We start from the raw sequence: 14,177 nt of genomic DNA on the forward strand, positions 1-14,177 counted from the left end.
TGCTACACAACTATCCTAGCTGACTGCTTTTTTAATGAATGGCACTGGCGCCTGCATTTGAATCCATACTCTGCCATTGATCAACTGTTTGATAAATTATTTGCTTCCTCTATCTGTAAAATGGGAATAACATGGCCTACTCAAATGAAATGGACTGAAGTAAAGCTAAATTCAGCCCAGTGTTTTCTGGCACCTGGTAGGCATAACCACAACCGATTGTTGCTAGTTTAATCACATCATTGCCAACAGTGATGGCAGGATATCTTCACACAAATAAAAATAATATTGATATTACCTACTATGTTTAGAACGTCTAATATAGTTTTGACAATTCATTATTTCATTTAACCTTTGCAAAAGTGCTACAAAGAAAAAATGATTCCTGTTTCACATATTAAAAAATATATGATACCAAAACTGAGCAATAAACCTGAGAACTCATATCTATATAGTGGGGGACTTTGTGTGATTTTTTGAAAAAGAGAAAAAAAATGAATTGGAGGCCAGTGAAGTGACTGCTTGTATATGTGTGAGTAATGGGTTTTAAAATAAACAAACAAATGAATTTATAAGCTGTAAAGATTTAACTGTCCTTATTTGACCTGATTCTTTTCTACTTAATTCAAATGATTGTATGTTTTATTTCCTAAAAGCCATGGATATATATTTCAGGTACATCAACAAACATAATATCAACACCATTCTATTTAATCTTCCCAAGAGTATTTCTGTTGTAACTGAAGTTTTTGTTTTGTTTTGTTTTCAAAATCCTTGAGGAAGATTTAATGTAGTAGAAGTAGAGTATGCTAATACATATTGATTTAGACCCCTGACACCACTCATACAGTAGAATCTAAAACCTTCTTCCTTTTAAAAGCCAATTTACATATTATTCTTGATTGCAAGAGCATGTTGTCTGTTCCAGTATCCATTACACACCATAAGTGATTAAAAACATACGATCAACTGTCTCCTCAAGCTAGCAAAACTATATGAAAATAGAAGAAATTTTACTAACTTGTCTTTTCTCAGGACAATAATGCTTGCTTATGTTCAGCAACCAAAAATTTTATTTATTAATTATATTTCTAAGAAATAGGCAAACAAATGAAATGTTTCTTTTAGCCAGTAAACTGTGTACTCATCCGTAAGGCAAAATTAAAGAAATTCTTCCCTGCATTTTGAGTTATATATAGAATAACTGCCATCCATCCCTTCAATGTACTATTGAATGAATATGTATTATTAAATGAACATGTATTATTAAATGAAATAACACATGTAAAATGCCTAACAGTCTGCTCATCGCTTAGAAAGAAATCAAACAATATTGGCTTTAATTTTTAATTTTAAACTTTGGATTGCTAATATATTATTTTTCTGAAGTCTTTATGATCTGCCAGTGTAGACAGTATAAAAAGTCTTTAATTTAGGTGAAAAGGATCTTTACTAAGAGGTTTGTCAATGCATTTTATCTGCCATTTGAGGAAAGTTTGGTATGCGATGAACAGCAATCTGTCAACATTGAGGTAGAAAGGAGAAGTGCATCAGAAGCTAGATAAAGCTGGTGAAGGTAAACACCAAGGGCTTTTGATTTTAACAGCACTCTGTCCTCTACCAAAGAGTGTGCAGTATACTGAATGTGTCCTCCCAAAATTCAAGTTGAAAGCTTAACCCCCAATGTGATGGCATTAAGGAGGTAATTAGGGCATGAGTGTGGTGCCCTCATGAATGGGATTAGTGCTCTTATAAAAGAGACTCCAGAGAGTTCTCTCTCTTGCCCTCTTTCTGCTATGTGAGAATACAATATGGAGATGGTTGGCTGTATCTTGGAAAAGGGCCTTACCAGAACCTAACCATGCTGGTACCCTGACCTTGGACTTCCAGCCTCCAGAACTGTGAGAAATAAATTTCGGTTTTTTATATAAGCTACAAGTCTATGGTTCTTTGTTAATAGCAGCTCAAATTAAGAGAGAATGTATTGATCCTAAAGACATTGGAGTCTTTGATCCTCAGAAGGCCTCTCTGTTCATCAATATACATTTCCGTGGTCCCTATAAACTGCTTAGAGTAGAAGACAGTATGTCTTCCACCCCACGAGAGTGTCCATTAGGGTCCAAGTGTTGGAGCCAGGGCCAAGGAGGAGCTCCCTTTTCTTTGGGGCTAAATTACCCATGATAAATTCATGGAGAACCTAGTTCGAAGCCACTTGCAGATATTCTGCTTCAGGATCAGAAAGAACTTCATTTACTTCATATGTCTCAGAGCAGCTATCTTATTACTCAAAGCCAGCATGTAAGGAAAGGGCTTAAAAATTGAAAGTAAAAGTTAAAAAAAATAAAGAAGTAAATATGAAATATAAAAATTATTAAAAAGTTAAAGAGAAAACTGAAGGAAATTAGAACTAAGTTCTTGACATCTTTTTGACTGGGATTTTATATGTTAGGAGTCATTTCTATACTTGCTTCAGTAGTAGCACAGAAAAATAATCTTTAAGGAAGAATAAAGAGCTAGGGTCAGTATTAAGTTTTAATCATTTAATTCATATAACTTGACAAGTCTAGAAAACAAGTGGGCAGAATCATAAACTGATGTGTTATGATACTCATGGAAAATAGACTATATCCAGATATTTTCTATTTTATAATTAAATTTGCTTTTCTTTTGCAAATAAGTGATAATAGATTGAATCACTGTGCTGTACACTTGAAACTAAACACTGTACATCAATTATACTTCAATAAAAAATTTAAAAATTAAAGAAAAGATAATAGGATTGTGGGAAATAATCAATGGGAAGATGAGGCCAATTTCATGGCATACATTTTTTCCCTTCCCTACCTGGGCTTTTTTAACTACTCATGAAGAACCAACATATCACAGTGTAATACACTGCAATAGGAAGACTAAATGTATTTGCTGGCAGCAGAAACATGTGGCTGTTCAACAGTCCCCAGGTAATCCTTAGCATGATGGATCTGAATAAGCCATTACGGCTTTAACCAGTAAATGAGGCATGTCATTACCCTGTATTTATAACAAAAGAAAGACATCCTTATGGACCATTTGCCTAGAGCCTCATGGGCTCTTTAAATACGCCCACAGGAAAGTTCTCCGTGCAGGCAGCTAGGCCAATAAAACTGAATCCTGGCACATTATCAAACTGTTATCAAAATTCCCTGAAGTGGGTGGCCCTTGTTCTCATACACTCTGCCTCCATTGACCGAAAATGTCCTCTGGTTTTCAACTCAGCTACAGTCAAGTCGTTTGGCTGTTTATTTTTACTCTGCCCTACCTTACCCTGCATTTGTTCTGTGGTCTGCGGTCACAGGCCCTGCACTTCCACACTTACCTTCCATTTTAGATGGTGGCCCATGCCCAGGGCTTCCAAATAGCCTCTCGCTTACTATCTGGTCTGGTCCTGGGCTCTGACTCTGGCGTACACTGGATTATTAATTTTTTAGCTCATTTGGGTGTTTCCCCTTTAAAAACCAAAGTAAAAAAAAAAAAAAAAAAAACAGTATGCTAAACTAATTTTTAGGATCAGGTTGCAGTCTATTTTTCAGGAAGCTCAATCTTGAAAGCTGAAACCTATCTCAGGAAAAAAAAAAAGAAAGAAAGAAAGAAAAAAGCTGTTCTGAGAGCAAGGTTTGGATTTTGAACTTTCACCCTTGTTACTTTTTATAATTAATATGAGTGTTTGTCACAGTGCTATCAGCAGAACCACGTTTCCCTCTCTTGCCCATGAGACCTCTTTAATAATTTATTATTGGTGTGGGGAAGCTAAGGAAGCCCTTTCTCCATAGAATGAAGAGAAATACTGTACAGAAAATCAGGTGAATCTTTTTCTTATTCCCCAAGGAAGCTTTTAACATTCACAAGAGAGAAAGAGCTAATGTGTTTTTCTTATTCGAATGATACCATGGCAAAAATACAGATAAAAGAAGTGAATTCCTGGAACAAGAGACACAAATGGGAGCAGCAATAGGTAGCTAATTAGACATCTGGCCCAGTTAAGTAGCAGTTACCAAAGTTCATGTAGGACTTCAGGAGACCAGAAAAGATAAGAAGAGCACTCCCCACCCCAAAATACCTTAAGACTAAAACTCTATTAGAGTTTTATTAGAGTCACATATTTCTTGCAGGCCAAGGGTCAAGGTTATGAGATTCTGCTATACATTTAGCAAATATCTAGTATGTTTCAACTTGTTGGTGTGTTTAGGAAGATCCTAAGACAGAAGAATGTTAGAATAGGCTCAATATCAGTTATGACTGAGGCCCGAAGTCAAAAATATAAATTAATCTAATATAATATTGTAAGTCAACTACAGTTTAATAAAACACACACACACACACACACACACATATATATATATATATATATATATATATATATATTACTATCATGTTCCAAATGGAGTTGCTAGACCACCAAAATATAACAGTATTTGAAAAGGAGACAGTCAAAACCCAATTTTGCAACTTTTATTTTAGCACCCACTTTGTGTTTTAAGAGGTTGAAACTAGGTATTTGAAAGAGAATTTATTTTGAAAAAAATTGTCGGAGCACTGTGGCTGCTTCTCTCTCCCCTACTATGAAGGAGAAGAGGGAGTGTTTCTCTCTTCCACCTGAGCATGATGAAAAAAATTCCAAAGGTCCATCTGGAGAGGTTGACATACGTCCCCTGATATGACCAGCTGAAAGACTGACCCTTCATGTCAAGAGACTTCAGGGGAGAGATCCCTGACTGAGGAAAGGTCTACAAAGATCCTACAACCCATCATTTTCCATCTGCCCAGCCCAAAGAATGCTGATGGCAAGACAAATAAGTAAAATCTTTCCTGCTCCCTTCTTCTGCATGATCCTGGTGAAGCCAGAAACACAGACAGCAAGAAAAGGAAGGAAAGAAAGAGACTACAGTGGGAGAAGGAGAGGAAGCTGGTCATGTCCCACCTCCTCATGCAGGGTCCGGACTACAGCAGACCTCCCCTGGGGAAGGGAAGAAGCTTTGACTTAAAACAAAATTATTTTATTATTGCACACATCTAGACATACCAGTGATTGAAATGAGGTTATCTGGAAGACTGAAGTGACCTGAGATTTTCTGCAGGGGGAGCAGAATAACTAGTCCCACAGGGTGGATTTGAAGAAAAGGGAAACAAAATTAAAGTTGCTTTACAATAGATGTTTGTAGTCTCATCTGTTCAATGCTCTGGACATAAAGATAATTCTTCATGTTCTTCTCTCAGAATAAAATGTATGTTTTCCTATAAGTCAAGGAAATGCACTTCTTTTAAGTTGATTTTTTAAGTAATATATATTTAGCTAATAAAAATTATCTACTCAAATCATTTTTAATCTTTAAATTCCTCTAGGATGTTATGGTAGGAATCATGTAAATTCAGAGTTTACAGGTCCTAAGAGGTCTCATCCAGAAGGAAAAACATTATTATTTAGTTTTTTCTCTCTTGCTAGAGTTTCCTTCCTGTAGCCTCATTTTTTCCTAGACTTCAGAATATATTTTACATTCTATAATTCAATTTACCAACAACTGGTATTTGATCTTCTCAAAAAGGATTTTTTTTCTGACTTGAAAAAAAACTAACCAAACCAGATGCCACATAATATATACAAAGAATAACAAGTCATTCAGTTCAACAGAAGCCCTGGATACAAGGGTGAGATCATTGGGTAATCATGTTGAAGAGGTAGGCACAGCCAGAATACAAAAAGTCTTGAACACAAAACGTCCTGGACACTTCTACTTCATTTTGAGGTCTGCAATGTAAGTGAGATTCAGGGCTTCACTTCTCACTTCAGAACTTTAAGGAATTGATTCCTTCCCCCAATGCTTCAGCAATTAGGCCAAAGGCATGAAACCCAGTCTTGACTGGTCGGGTGTTCTCTAGCAAGACCCTGACTATTGAGGGAGTGACCCAAAGAGGTACAGACAGTTAGAAATAATTAAGATGGTGGTGACAGCAGAGCCAAGAGCCCAGCTGCACAAGAGTTGGGATTGTTATCTAGTATTATTTAAGGGTGTGATTCCCTCTAGAACACCAAATTAAAAACTTCTTAGGATTAATTCTCAACTGTGTATTCAATTGATATTTCTAGAATCTAACATGCTTAAATTCAGCATTGAAAATCACCTAAACTGTTTGAAACTATAATGGAAATACCAGTATATAGTACATAAAGTTATAACTAAATATTCTTACATACTGGCATGTTAGCTGAAGGCAAGTTTCTCATTTTCTATGCAAGAAAGAAGGGAAACAAAAGAGATCTATAGAGCAGAGTTGGTAGGAAAATATCTTCAGCTTTCAAGACACACAACTTACAGTGATTCTCATTATGCCTTTTCCCAAGCATTAAAGCTAAGTGTGGACATACAGAGACAGAGACAGAGACAAGATAGAGAGACAAAGAGAGACAGAGGAGAGGTAGAGAGGAGAGGAAAGGGAAGAAATGGAATATATATTTTTTATTTTATATATTTTATTTTTATATTAAATAAATGTCAATATATAGTATTTTGTATATTATATTTATATGTTTATTAAAATATATTATATACATATATAATATAATGGTTTGGCTATCATTAAAATTAAAATCAACTATAGGTAACAATGGCATTTCATGAAGAGTTTTAGGAGGCCTGAAATTTCCCAAAGTCCTATGCACTGATTGTTATTCTCCTCAGCAAGAACCACAGAGGAGCTTCAAAGAGCTCTGTAGGAGACAAAAGTCTTATTCAGTTTTAATCTAAACTCTGTCTCTTGTTATGTTTACCAAGAAGAATCAAGAAGTTTCCAGAAATGTTTATATGTTTACCCCGAAGTTCTTCTTTAACTCTTCATGAATGGAATCTTAATTAATGAGTTAGTAAAATACTATTTAGTCCATGGCATCTGTTTTTGAAAAATGGAATGTATTTACTATGGGTTGTAAATAACCTCAAAAGCCTTGAATTAATTGACACATCATGGGCTCTTCTGTTAGCTGAAAAGAGTTTGGCTCTTTCATTGCAGGATGATATAAAATAAAATGAACTCAAGCAGATTAAAATCCAAACACATGGCACTGCTTGCTTTTGTTTTGTTATATTTTAGCTTTTGACTTAAAAAAATGATTGTATAAATACCCAGCCAAATGTTATTTTGAAACTCTAATATAAATCTTGCTAAGTATTACATTTCTGGTTATGTGTTCCTCAGAGTTTTAGAGCATTTGAAATAGTCTATACGTACATATGCAGGGGTAGGAAGGAACTCCTTAAGTGTTCCTAGTCTATTAGACAAAATCACAGCATTTCAGAGTTGGGAGAAACTCAATGTCCTCTTTATCAACACTTCATCTGACAGATGAGGCCCAAACAGAAATGAGTGATTTCATCAAATCCCCACCAAATGGCCCTAAGAGAGCCAGGACAGATTTTCAGGTTAGTGGTCTTCCTATAAGAGCACGCTAGGTCTAATCTTTGACTCCATTTTGCTCTTGGATATAAAACCAAGACCTTAAATAGTTTCCAAGTCCTTTAAAATATTCAAGCAAAAACAATATTTGTAACATAGAAAGTCAAGGACTGATAATCCCATCCATACTATTTTGCTTTCAAATTCTTCCTTTTCTCAGTTTCAGTAGTTATTCAGCAAATATTACTCTTCTCCAATATATATTTATATGTAAGTTCTCCAATGTATATTTGGTGTTGAACCTTTACAAGGCATGGGTTAAAACGTCCCATAGGAAATAATAGCCAACAAGCCAATTAGCTATGTCCAGGTAGATGGGGCAGGCCCAGCAGAACTTGAAGCCTGTACAGTCAGTGGAATTTGAATGTCATATTGTATCAACAAACTTAGCAAGATCCATGACTTCCTGCATGGGAGTTATTCCTAAAAACACCAAATGTTCCATTTTTCTCATGACTTCACACACCAAGATGATTCAGGTAAGGCAAAACTTAATACTTTTTGCAACTGTTAGAAATTTTCATCCTCTACATTGTGCCAATAATACTGTTTTATAATTATATTTTACATAATGGGTTTTTTTTAGGGATTTGGAGGCAGATAAATGACTTCCTTTGAGGCCAGATGCCTTGTATTCACATCAAAATGTTTGCCCCAATACACTCCTCCCCGCCAAGTTGTGTCTTTCTCAGAGTCAAGAAGCAGGGGACGAGTCATAAGTATAATGTCAGATGGCTTATGATTTGTTTTAATAACCAGCAGTGGGATGCTTGTTATTCACATTAAACACATAATAGACAAAGCAGGTGGTGCAGTTTTTGTTCCTGAGAGATCATAAGAGACTGAATTATAATGATGTTGTATTCTATAGTACGTTTCCCCTCAAGCTCTCTCTCCAGAATCAAAGAAAATTTGTGTTACTGTGATTTAAAATACTGCACGGGTAGCTCTTTGCTTTTTTATTAAGTCAGTGTTAGAAGAAAACCGATTATGAATACATATTACTTTTTAAGTGTTCTCCCTTGGCAAGGGTCTGGATGGATGTTCTGGTTACCTAGGAGATGAAGACAAAATGAAAATTGATTGACTTATCAAATTGATTGTGAGCTGAGCTTCAAGTGGCAGCTGTGTGTGCTGTACACGAAATGTAACTGCATGGAAGTGATTTTTTTTAATTTGTCACATCAGTAATAAAGCCACATAGATTACTAGGTAGAATAAAGTGGCTATATTTTATTACAAAATGCAGTATTGAATGATTATCCTAATGATTACAGTTGGGAAAGATTTTTTTAAGTAATTATTGTTTTAATGTGTCACTAAAAAAGACTGCATTGGTGACAGTAGAATTCTATACATGGTAGGAGCCCTGCTGCTGGCTTCCTTTTCGATAATAATAACCCTGCCTTCTGTTGGCTGAGATTAGGCTAGTGGGAAGGAAACTTAATGGATCTTACTGTAAAAGCAGCTATAACCTCCACCCCCTCTATTCCTCTATTCTTCATGCAATTTTTCTATATAATTAGGCAGGACAAGCCATAGACAAAAAAAAAAGAAAAAAAAAAAGAAGAAGTTTCATTTTCTGAACTCTCCTAACTTCTCATAAAGATCTTCTCTCCCTCTTTAAAACAGCACACCTCTTCCTCCAGCTTTGCCATTTCGTGATGTCCTCTTATAACCCCCAGCCCTCTACCAACCATCCCAGTATTAAAACTGCTATGTCCAGTGTCTAATACTAGTCAGAGTCTTGCTCTTATACAATAATCCAGATGGAAATAACGTGCAACTTAAAATGTTACCAGGTTATAAGAGTCTAAGGAGTTATTCCTCTAAGATTTATTTTCATTGTTTTGGAGACAGAGCCTTAAACCAAAAGAATGGGCCTCTCACGGTAGAAGGTATCCTCTCCTGGGAGACAAATGATCATAGGAAGCTTCCTTTTTACTCCTCAATTCACACCCTGTAGTCACCATAAAATTGCAATATGTGAGCCAGAACAATTTATCTCAGGAACTAATTGAAAACTGGACCAAAAAAAGAAGAAGGAAAAACAAAACAACTGGAATTTTCCCTCTCTCACTGTAGAAATGCCATTCTCCCATGACCGTGTGATTCTATGAAAACTTCCAGTAATTACAAACATTGCCAGCTTTGCTACTAATTGGTGAAACTGAACAGGTAAACAGCAAATCCCAGATTGATACGAGTGGTGGAGTTGAGGAGCAGATGACTTAATGCTGGAAATAGCAATTGTCCATTAAGTAATGCTCTTGGTATAATGAACAAAGATTACTAAAAGGGCAATAAAATATGCTGGGTTTAAGGGAAGATAAATACAAACTACTGATGGACATAAGAGAAGAGTTAAAATGTAGTGCTAGTCATGTTTCCAGATAGGAAGTGTCTACATTGTAAATATATCAGTTTTCTCCAAGTTAATCTATAAATTTAATGCAATCCCAATCAAAATCCGAATGAGAGCTTTTCTTAGGAACTAGATTATAGGACTCAATTTCATTCCAAATTTGTGAAAACAAAGTTTAGTAATAAGAAACTTTCTCTATTAGATACAAATATATATTATAAAGTGATAATAAATAGTGCAATATTGCTGCCAAAGTCAACAACTTAGTAATAGAAAGGACAGACTCAATATACGTAAGAATGTAAGGATCTAGTAACTGGTAGTGGAAGTATTTCAAATTTGTGAAAAATTGATATGAAAGTAAATAAATTAGATAGTCTGAGCAGAAATATTCATATTCACACTTCTACCATTATACCAAAATAAATTAAAAATCAAACATAAATGAAAAAAACTAAGAACAAGAAGAAAATCTAAGGGTCTACTGATATAAATTTAGGGTGAGGGAAGCCTTTTTAAAAATGATACAAAAGGAAAAACCCATGAAGAAAAAGAATGGTGTAACTACATAAAAATTAAATTTTTAAAATTAAAAACAACTGCACATGACAAAAGCAAAAATAAAAAAGTGAGACTACATCAAACTAAAAAGTTTCTGCACAGCAAAGGAAACAAAATAAAAATGCAACCTATGAAATGGGAGAAAACATTTGCAAACCACATAACCACTTATCCAAAATATATAAGGAACTCAGGCAACTCAATACAAAATAAATAAATAACCTGATTAAAAAGTGGGCTGAGGATCTCAATAGTCATTTCTCTAAAGAAGACATGCAAATGGCCAATAGGTATCTGACAACATCACTAATCATCAGGAAAATACAAATCAAAACTATCACATGACACTTGTTAGGGTGTCTATAATCAAAACAAAAGGAGAGGTTGGATAAAGGGTACAAACATTTAATTATAAGATGAATAAGTTCTGAGACTCTAATTTACAGCATGGTGACTATAGTTAATAGTACTGTATTGTACACTTGAAATTTGCTAAAAGAGTAGATCTTAAGCATTCCGACCAAAAAAAAAAAAAAGCAATTATGTGTTGATGTCTTAATTAAATTGATTTAATTGTGGGAATCACTTCACAATGTATATACATATGTATAAAATCATATTGTACATGTTAACCATATTACAATTTTATTTATCAATTATACACTGATAAAGGTAGAAAATAAAAAGATAAAACACACACAAAAATGAGTCAAGACAACAAAGCAAAAAACATATTCATATGGAAAAGGCAAACAATAAACTAGAAAATATTTTAATTATATTTTTGATAAAGGTTTAATGCCATTCCTATATAGAGATCTTATAAAGTATATTTTTATACTTTATAAGTGGTGATGTTATTAAAGAGAATATGTATAAAGTTCCTGATAAAGGAAGTACTTTGGCCTATTCATAAAACAAAGAAAAGGACAGTTTTGCTGATACAGGAAGAGCATGGAGGACTATTGTATAAGATAAGATTGGAATGGAAATAAGGTCCTGGATCAGTGTTTTGCAACATTAGTTGGTGGTGAACTCAAATTATCAAATCAACATTTAGTGAATTGATACAGCCACTATGGAGAAAAGTATGGAGGTTCCTTAAAAAACTAAAAATAGAACTACCATATGACCCAGCAATCCCACTATTGGGCATACACCCAAAGAAAACCATAATTCAAAAAGACACATGCACCCCAATGTTCATTGCAGCACTGTTTACAACAGCCAGATCATGGAAGCAAATTAAATGTCCATCAACAGACGAATGGATAAAGATGTGGCATATACATACAATGGAATATTACTCAGCCCTAAAAAGAAACGAAATTGGGTCATTTGTAGAGACATGAATGGACCTAGAGACTGTTGTACAGAGTGAAGTAAGTCAGAACGAGAAAAACAAATATTGTATATGAACGCATATATGTGGAATCTGAAAAAATTGGTATAGATGATCTTATTTACAAAGCAGAAATAGACACAGACATAGAGAACAAACATGGATACCAAAGGAGAAAGGGGAAAGGGTGAGATGAATTGGGAGATTGGGATTGACATATATACACTACTGATACTATGTATAAAATAGATAACTAATGAGAACCTACTGTATAGCATTGGGGACTCTACTCAATGCTCTGTGGTGACCTTAATGAGAAGAAAATCCAAAAAAGAGGGGATATATGTATATGTATAGCTGATTCACTTTGCTGTACAGTATAAACTAACACAACATTGTAAAACAACTATACTCCAATTTTTAAAAAATAAAAATAAATTTTAAAAAACAAAGAATTAGTCTAATAAATGAAAAACAAAAGATTAAAAGTATAGGAAGTTTGCATTGGTGTCAGCAATACAAGTGGAAAAGTCCATTGTATTTCTGGCTAAAACTGTATGATTGCTGAGCAATAGAAATTTTTTTAACTTAAAGACACTTTTAAAATTATAAATTTGCATACTTAGTTCTTAGGATTCAACCCTTTATCACCTACGTCCCTGTTATAGGTTGAATTGTGCCCTCTAAAAAGTCCTAACCCCAGATGCCTATGAATGGGACCATATTTGGAAACAGGGTCTTTGTAAATGACCCTAAATGACTTTAAAGTGTGGTCATTAGGGTAGGTTCTAATACAATACAATACAACAGGTGTCCTTATAAGAAGAGGAAAACGCCATGTGAAGACAGAGACAACCATGGAGAGGACCTTGCCTTGTGGCAATAGGCAGAAATTGGAGTGATGTAGCTGTAAGACAACGAATCCAAGGATCGGTAGCCACTACCAGAAGCCAAGCAGAGGCAAAGAAGGATTCTACCCAGAGTCTCAGAGGGAGCATAGCCCTGCTGGCACTTTGTTTTCAGTCTTCTAGCTTCCAGACTGTAAGAGAATAAATTGTCTGTTGTTTTAAGCCACACAGTTTGTGGTATTTTGTTACAGCTAGAAACTAATACAGTCCCTAACCAGCATTCTTCATTATCACCTTGGTTGTAAAAGAAAATGTAACCAGTATTAAATAAAGTGTGATATGACAGTATCTTATCAGCCTCTCTACACTCATGGGCAACAGCTTTCAATTCCAGTGTATGACTGAAGACAGCCTGAGCCTTAGGTGCTGTAAGATAGACCAGCACCAGCTTGAAGTATGACATCCTATTTTCTTTTATTGATTTTTATTGGAGTATAGTTGCTTTACAATGTTGTGTTAGTTCCAGAAATAAATAAATAAATTTTCAATTAAAAAGTGGGCAAATAAAATAAGCCAACAATTCATAAAATATGAAATACAAATTGTCACTTAATATGTGAAATAAGCCAATCAGTAGTAAGGAAATGCAAATTAATAAGATGTATGTATGAACATATTTCTTAAAATAATCATAAACAGTGTAAAAGAAAAATTATGTAAATGGCCTAAAAATGGGGACTTTGTTAAATGACACATAATACATCTACACTATGTAATATTATAAAGCCACTGTAAAAGTTAATACTGATTTTATGGCTATAGCCATAGAAAGATATTTATAACATATTTGAAGTTAAAAAATAAAGCAGGTTAAGTGGCATTTTTTACAGACATAGAAAAAACAATTCAAAAATTCATATGGAGCTACAAAGGACACCAAATAGCCAAATCAATCTGGAGAATAAAGAACAAAGCTGGAGGCATCACATTCCTGATTTCAAAATATATTACAAAGCTACAGTAGTCAAAACAGTATGTCTGGCATACAGACGTATAGTCAGTGAAACAGAATACAGAGCCCCAAAATAACCCTGTACATATAGGATCAATTGATCTTCAATAAAGATGCCAAAAATACACAATGAGGAAAGGACAGTCTCTTCAACAAATGGTGCTGGAAAAACTGAATATCCACAAATAAAAGAATGAATTTAGACCCTTCTTTTACACCACACAAAAATCAGCTCAAAATAGATTAAAGACTTAAACATAAGACCTGGAACTGTAAAATTCCTAGAATAAAACATGGGGGAAAAGCTTCATGATGTTGGTCTTGGCAATGACTTCTTGTATGTGACATCAAAAAGCACGGGCAACAAAAGCAAAAACAGACAAATGGGGATTACATCAAACTAAAAATCTTCTGCTCAGCAAAGGAAACAATCAACAAAATGAAAGGCAACCTATGGAATGGGAGAAATACCTGCAAACCCTGTATCTGATAAGAGGTACATCAAAATATATATAATGAACTCCTATAACTCAATAGCAAAAACACAAATAACCCAATTTAAAATGG

Source organism: Mesoplodon bidens (assembly GCF_964165515.1).
Source record: "Mesoplodon bidens genome assembly, chromosome: 5".
NCBI lineage: Eukaryota > Metazoa > Chordata > Mammalia > Artiodactyla > Ziphiidae > Mesoplodon > Mesoplodon bidens.